This window comes from Oncorhynchus mykiss, chromosome 8, assembly GCF_013265735.2.
Source record: "Oncorhynchus mykiss isolate Arlee chromosome 8, USDA_OmykA_1.1, whole genome shotgun sequence".
NCBI lineage: Eukaryota > Metazoa > Chordata > Actinopteri > Salmoniformes > Salmonidae > Oncorhynchus > Oncorhynchus mykiss.
Genome location: NC_048572.1, coordinates 84,798,415 through 84,805,914, shown reverse-complemented (window position 1 = coordinate 84,805,914; position 7,500 = coordinate 84,798,415). Strand labels below are relative to the sequence as shown.

The window sequence follows — 7,500 nt, the reverse complement described above, 5'->3', positions numbered from 1 at the left end:
AAAAGTGAAAACAGGTTATAAGAAATGTTTGAAAATTTAAACAAATAAGAACCAGAAACACCTTATTTACATAAGTATTCAGACTCTTTGCTATGAGACTAGACATTGAGCTCAGGTGCATCTTGTTTCCATTGATCATCCTTGAGATGTTTCTACAACTTGATTGGAGTCCACCTGTGGTAAATTCAATTAATTGGACACACCTGGCACACACCTGTCTATATAAGGTCCCAAAGTTGACAGTGCATGTCAGAGCAAAAACCAAGCCATGAGGTCAAAGGAATTGTCCATAAAGCTCAGAGACAGGATTGTGTCGAGGCACAGATCTGGGGAAGGGTACCAAAACATTTCCGCAGCACAACCACCAAGACTCTTCCTAGAATTGGCCGCCCGGCAAAACTGAGCAATTGGGGGGAGAAGGGCCTTGGTCAGGGAGGTGACCAAAAACCAAATGGTCACTCTGACAGAGCTCCAGAGTTCCTCTGTGGAGATGGGATAACCTTCCAGAAGGACAACTCTGCAGCACTCCACCAATCAGGCCTTTATGGTAGACTGGCCAGACGGAAGCCGAGTGCAAAAGGCCTGTAAAGACTCAGAACACGAGAAACAAGATTCTCTGGTCTGATGAAACCAAGATTGACCTCTTTGGCCTCAATGCCAAGCGTCACTTCTGGAGGAAACCAGGCAACATCCCTACGGTGAAGCATGGTGGTGGCAGCATCATGCTGTGGGGATGTTTTTCAGCGACAGGGACTGGGAGACTAGTCAGGATCGAGGCAAAGAATGAATGGAGTAAAGTACAGAGAGCTCCTTGATGAAAACCTGCTCCAGAGCACTCAGGACCTCAGACTGGGGTGAAGGTTCACCTTCCAACAGGACAACGACCCTAAGCACACAGCCAAGACAACGCAGGAGTGACTTCGGGACAAGTCTGAATGTCCTTGAGTGGCCCAGCTAGAGCCCGGTCTTGAACCCGATCGAACATCTCTGGAGGGACTTGAAAATAGCTGTGCAGCAACACTCCCCATCCAACCTGACAGAACTTGAGAGGATCAGCAGAGAAGAATGGGAGAAACTCCACATTTTTTTTTATATATATATTTTTAAATGTAACCTTTATTTAACTGGCAAGTTAGTTAAGAACAAATTCTTATTTACAAAGACGGCCTACCGGGGAACAGTGGGTTAACTGCCTTGTTCAGGGGCAGAACGACAGAGTTTTACCTCATCAGCTGTGCCAATACAGGTGTGCCATACCCAAGACGACTCGAGGCTGCCAAAGGTGTAATCGCTGCCAAAGGTGTTTCAACAAAGTACTAAGTAAAGAGTCTGAATAATTATGTAAATATATTTAAGTTTTATATATATATATTTTTTTATACATTTGCGAATATGTCTACGCTTATGGACAATAAACTACAGAGCAGGTGTTTTTAAAGTCTGAGACAGTGGGCCTCCTTTAAGATTATTTAAGTGATTTTATTTATTTTTATAAACATATTATAGCTAGAGACAGGCCTAATACTTATTCATTATTAGACAACCGAATACAGTTTGACTTTCCTTTCACGCCTCCCCTGACACTCTCTGGAACCCCCTGGGGAGGCAATAGAGTATATTCGATTTGAATATATACCATATTATACAACATTTTAAAATAAAAACAATTGTATATTGGAAACTATCTTTCCAAGCTGCAGGGCTTTGACGGTGCAGACCGTAAAATGCTACGCTAGCCCTGTCACCTCCCCCTGCTGCTACCACTCTACACTGCTACGCTAGCCCTGTCACCTCCCCCTGCTGCTACCACTCTACACTGCTACGCTAGCCCTGTCACCTCCCCCTGCTGCTAACACTCTACACTGCTACGCTAGCCCTGTCACCTCCCCCTGCTGCTACCACTCTACACTGCTACGCTAGCCCTGTCACCTCCCCCTGTTACTACCACTCTACACTGCTACGCTAGCCCTGTCACCTCCCCCTGCTGCTACCACTCTACACTGCTACGCTAGCCCTGTCACCTCCCCCTGCTGCTACCACTCTACACTGCTACGCTAGCCCTGTCACCTCCCCCTGCTGCTACCACTCTACACTGCTACGCTAGCCCTGTCACCTCCCCCTGCTGCTACCACTCTACACTGCTATGCTAGCCCTGTCACCTCCCCCTGTTACTACCACTCTACACTGCTACGCTAGCCCTGTCACCTCCCCTGCTAATACCACTCTACACTGCTACGCTAGCCCTGTCACCTCCCCCTGCTGCTACCACTCTACACTGCTACGCTAGCCCTGTCCCCTCCCCTGCTAATACCACTCTACACTGCTACGCTAGCCCTGTCACCTCCCCCTGCTGCTACCACTCTACCCTGCTATGCTAGCCCTGTCACCTCCCCCTGTTACTACCACTCTACACTGCTACGCTAGCCCTGTCACCTCCCCCTGCTGCTACCACTCTACACTGCTATGCTAGCCCTGTCACCTCCCCCTGTTACTACCACTCTACACTGCTACGCTAGCCCTGTCACCTCCCCTGCTAATACCACTCTACACTGCTACGCTAGCCCTGTCACCTCCCCCTGCTGCTACCACTCTACACTGCTACGCTAGCCCTGTCCCCTCCCCCTGCTACTACCACTCTACACTGCTACGCTAGCCCTGTCATCTCCCCCTGCTAATACCACTCTACACTGCTACGCTAGCCCTGTCACCTCCCCTGCTAATACCACTCTACACTGCTACGCTAGCCCTGTCACCTCCCCCTGCTGCTACCACTCTACACTGCTACGCTAGCCCTGTCCCCTCCCCCTGCTACTACCACTCTACACTGCTACGCTAGCCCTGTCATCTCCCCCTGCTACTACCACTCTGCACTGCTACGCTAGCCCTGTCACCTCCCCTGCTAATACCACTCTACACTGCTACGCTAGCCCTGTCACCTCCCCCTGCTGCTACCACTCTACACTGCTACGCTAGCCCTGTCCCCTCCCCCTGCTACTACCACTCTACACTGCTACGCTAGCCCTGTCATCTCCCCCTGCTACTACCACTCTACACTGCTACGCTAGCCCTGTCACCTCCCCTGCTAATACCACTCTACACTGCTACGCTAGCCCTGTCACCTCCCCCTGCTGCTACCACTCTACACTGCTACGCTAGCCCTGTCACCTCCCCCTGCTGCTACCACTCTACACTGCTACGCTAGCCCTGTCACCTCCCCCTGCTGCTACCACTCTACACTGCTACGCTAGCCCTGTCACCTCCCCCTGCTGCTACCACTCTAAACTGCTACGCTAGCCCTGTCACCTCCCCCTGCTGCTACCACTCTACACTGCTACGCTAGCCCTGTCACCTCCCCCTGCTGCTACCACTCTACACTGCTACGCTAGCCCTGTCACCTCCCCCTGCTGCTACCACTCTACACTGCTATGCTAGCCCTGTCACCTCCCCCTGTTACTACCACTCTACACTGCTACGCTAGCCCTGTCACCTCCCCTGCTAATACCACTCTACACTGCTACGCTAGCCCTGTCACCTCCCCCTGCTGCTACCACTCTACACTGCTACGCTAGCCCTGTCCCCTCCCCTGCTAATACCACTCTACACTGCTACGCTAGCCCTGTCACCTCCCCCTGCTGCTACCACTCTACCCTGCTATGCTAGCCCTGTCACCTCCCCCTGTTACTACCACTCTACACTGCTACGCTAGCCCTGTCACCTCCCCCTGCTGCTACCACTCTACACTGCTATGCTAGCCCTGTCACCTCCCCCTGTTACTACCACTCTACACTGCTACGCTAGCCCTGTCACCTCCCCTGCTAATACCACTCTACACTGCTACGCTAGCCCTGTCACCTCCCCCTGCTGCTACCACTCTACACTGCTACGCTAGCCCTGTCCCCTCCCCCTGCTACTACCACTCTACACTGCTACGCTAGCCCTGTCATCTCCCCCTGCTAATACCACTCTACACTGCTACGCTAGCCCTGTCACCTCCCCTGCTAATACCACTCTACACTGCTACGCTAGCCCTGTCACCTCCCCCTGCTGCTACCACTCTACACTGCTACGCTAGCCCTGTCCCCTCCCCCTGCTACTACCACTCTACACTGCTACGCTAGCCCTGTCATCTCCCCCTGCTACTACCACTCTACACTGCTACGCTAGCCCTGTCACCTCCCCTGCTAATACCACTCTACACTGCTACGCTAGCCCTGTCACCTCCCCCTGCTGCTACCACTCTACACTGCTACGCTAGCCCTGTCCCCTCCCCCTGCTACTACCACTCTACACTGCTACGCTAGCCCTGTCATCTCCCCCTGCTACTACCACTCTACACTGCTACGCTAGCCCTGTCACCTCCCCTGCTAATACCACTCTACACTGCTACGCTAGCCCTGTCACCTCCCCCTGCTGCTACCAGAGAGAAAGAGAGAGAGCGAGCCAGAGAGAGAAAGCGAGAGAAGGCGAGTGAGACTTGTTTTGTGGAACGAACGGATAACGCTATTTTGAGTGGGGAGGAATGCAAATGTGATGACACGGCTGAGACGAGGAAGGAGAGAGGAAGGAGGGAGGAAGGAGGGAGGAAGGAGGGAGGAAGGGACGTGGAGAGAGGAAGGAGGGAGGAAGGAGAGACGAAGGAGAGAGGAAGGAGGCAGGAAGGAGGGAGGAAGAGACGTGGAGTGAGGAAGGAGGTAGGAAGAGACGTGAAGAGAGGAAGGAGGGAGGAAGAGGCGTGGAGAGAGGAAAGAGGGAGAAAGGAGGGAGGAAGAGACGTGGAGAGAGGAAGGAGGGAGGAAGGAAGAGACGTGGAGAGAGGAAGGAGAGAGGAAGGAGGGAGGAAGAGACGTGGAGAGAGGAAAGAGGGAGAAAGGAGGGAGGAAGAGACGTGGAGAGAGGAAGGAGGGAGGAAGGAAGAGACGTGGAGAGAGGAAGGAGAGAGGAAGGAGGGAGGAAGAGACGTGGAGAGAGGAAGGAGGGAGGAAGGAGGGAGGAAGAGACGTGGAGAGAGGAAGGAGGGAGGAAGAGACGTGGAGAGAGGAAGGAGGGAGGAAGGAGGGAGGAAGAGACGTGGAGAGAGGAAGGAGGGAGGAAGGAGGGAGGAAGAGACGTGGAGAGAGGAAGGAGGGAGGAAGGAGAGAGGAAGGAGGGAGGTAGGAGGGAGGAAGAGACGTGGAGAGAGGAAGGAGGGAGGAAGGAGGGAGGAAGAGACGTGGAGAGAGGAAGGAGGGAGGAAGAGACGTGGAGAGAGGAAGGAGTGTTTTTGATTGACAGAGAGAAACAAGCTGAGATGGTGCTTCTTCTTTCTCTCCTTCCCTTGTTCATTTCCTTCATTCATCTCTCCTCCATGCTGAGGCAGGCAAGGCCACAGAGTTACTGAAGCATAGCACTGTATCTCTCACGCACACGCACGCACGCACGCACGCACGCACACACGCACACACACACGCACACACACACACACACACACACACACACACACACACACACACACACACACACACACACACACACACACCTGCATAGGATGCGAGTTGAGTGGAGTTGGAGTAAGAAGGGCGAGGAACGTAATTTGCACTACATGCTCTGCCAAACATTTCTCCATTTCTTCCACCGCTGTTCTTTTAATTAGGCCTGTTCTGTGGAACGTATTTAGCCCCACCAGAGATGTTGATAGGAGTCCCAACAAACAGGTCACGCAGCCTGCGTCACTGACGTCAAGACAACCAATAAAAACCTGTTCAGCAAGCGTCAGAGACGTTCTGACTACTATGCAGGTTATTGTTTTAAAAAAAAAAAGTCTAAGTTTGTGCTAAAGTTGTAAAAATTTAAAAATGTCACAGAACCAGTTCCGACCAGTTCCGACCAGTTCCGACTATCAGATCATCCATATACTAGAGAAATAAACGATGGGTTTTTAACACAGCAGTCTCATATCGTCAGGCTGGTTCAGTAGCCAACGACATGTTGATGAAATGTTGATAGCCTGCTTCAAAACCAAATGCTACGTAGTCACTAAAGTAGATGGGGGGGGGGGGGGGGGGGGGGGGGGGGGGGGGGGTCGGACCCTCTCCTTATTCGGGCGGTGTTCGACGTCACCGACCTTCTAGCCATCGCTGATCCATTTTCCATTGGTTTTGTCTTGTTTACCATTACACCTGGTTCCAAGCCCATTCATTACGTGTTGTGTATTTAACCCTCTGTTTCCCCTCATGTCCTTGTCGGTGATTGTTTGTTGTATGTATTGGTGCTAGTCATGTTCTGGTCGGTTTGTTGTATGTATTGGTGCTAGTCATGTTCTGGTCGGTTTGTTGTATGTATTGGTGCTAGTCATGTTCTGGTGTGCGACGGGTTGCAGACGAGACGAGATGCACCCTCTTATTTTATTTTTTGTATATTTTGGTTTTCTGAGTTTTTCATTAAACTGCTCCGTTTTATACCAAGTTCACTCTCCTGCGCCTGACATCCCTGCCACCAACACCCATTACACCAGGTGAAAGCTATGATCCCTTATTGATTTCACGTTGTTAAATCCGCTTAAAAAAATATATATATATATATTTTTTTTTTTTAAGTCTCCAGAGCTGGGATTTAATCCACAATCTACGGAACAGGAAGTCACTGCTGAGAACACCGTGCCCTCCACACACAATAGTAGTTTGAGTGTTGGGCCAGTAATCGAAAGGTTATTCATGTCTGAATTGAATTAACCCTATCCCAAACCTTAACCCTGGACATAACCAATCAGAATTAATGTCTGAATTTAATTAATTAATCCTATCCCAAACCTTAACCCTGAACATAACCAATCAGAATTAATATCTGAATTTAATTAATTAATCCTATCCTAAACCTTAACCCTGAACATAAGCACTCAGAATTAATATCTGAATTTAATTAATTAATCCTATCCTAAACATTAATCCTGAACATAACCACTCAGAATTAATATCTGAATTTAATTAATTAATCCTATCCTGAAACATTAATCCTGAACATAACCACTCAGAATTAATATCTGAATTTAATTAATTAATCCTATCCTAAACATTAATCCTGAACATAACCACTCAGAATTAATATCTGAATGTAATTAATTAATCCTATCCTAAACCTTAACCCTGAACATAAGCACTCAGAATTAATATCTGAATTTAATTAATTAATCCTATCCTAAACATTAATCCTGAACATAACCACTCAGAATTAATATCTGAATTTAATTAATTAATCCTATCCTAAACATTAATCCTGAACATAACCACTCAGAATTAATATCTGAATTTAATTAATTAATCATATCCTAAACCTTAATCCTGAACATAACCAATCATAATACATTTCTGAACATAATTCATCCTATCCTTAACCCTGAACATAACCAATAGCCAATCAGCATTAATCCTATCCTAAACCTTAACCCTGAACATAACCAATCAGCATTCATCCTATCCTAAACCTTAACCCTGAACATAACCAATCAGCATTCATCCTATCCTAAAC

General features: G+C 49.1%; 1 protein-coding gene and 1 long non-coding RNA gene across 14 annotated transcripts in view; both read right to left on the bottom strand.

Annotated features, from left to right (window-relative positions):
* Positions 1-7,500, bottom strand: part of LOC110492646 (receptor-type tyrosine-protein phosphatase F) — a 495,157-nt gene that overhangs the window by 125,730 nt on the left and 361,927 nt on the right. The window lies entirely within an intron of this gene.
* Positions 1,343-4,642, bottom strand: LOC118965568. Its single transcript, XR_005052977.1, has 2 exons — positions 4,402-4,642; positions 1,343-4,218 (listed from the first exon to the last, which is right to left on the bottom strand). It is a non-coding gene; the product is annotated as an uncharacterized LOC118965568 (long non-coding RNA).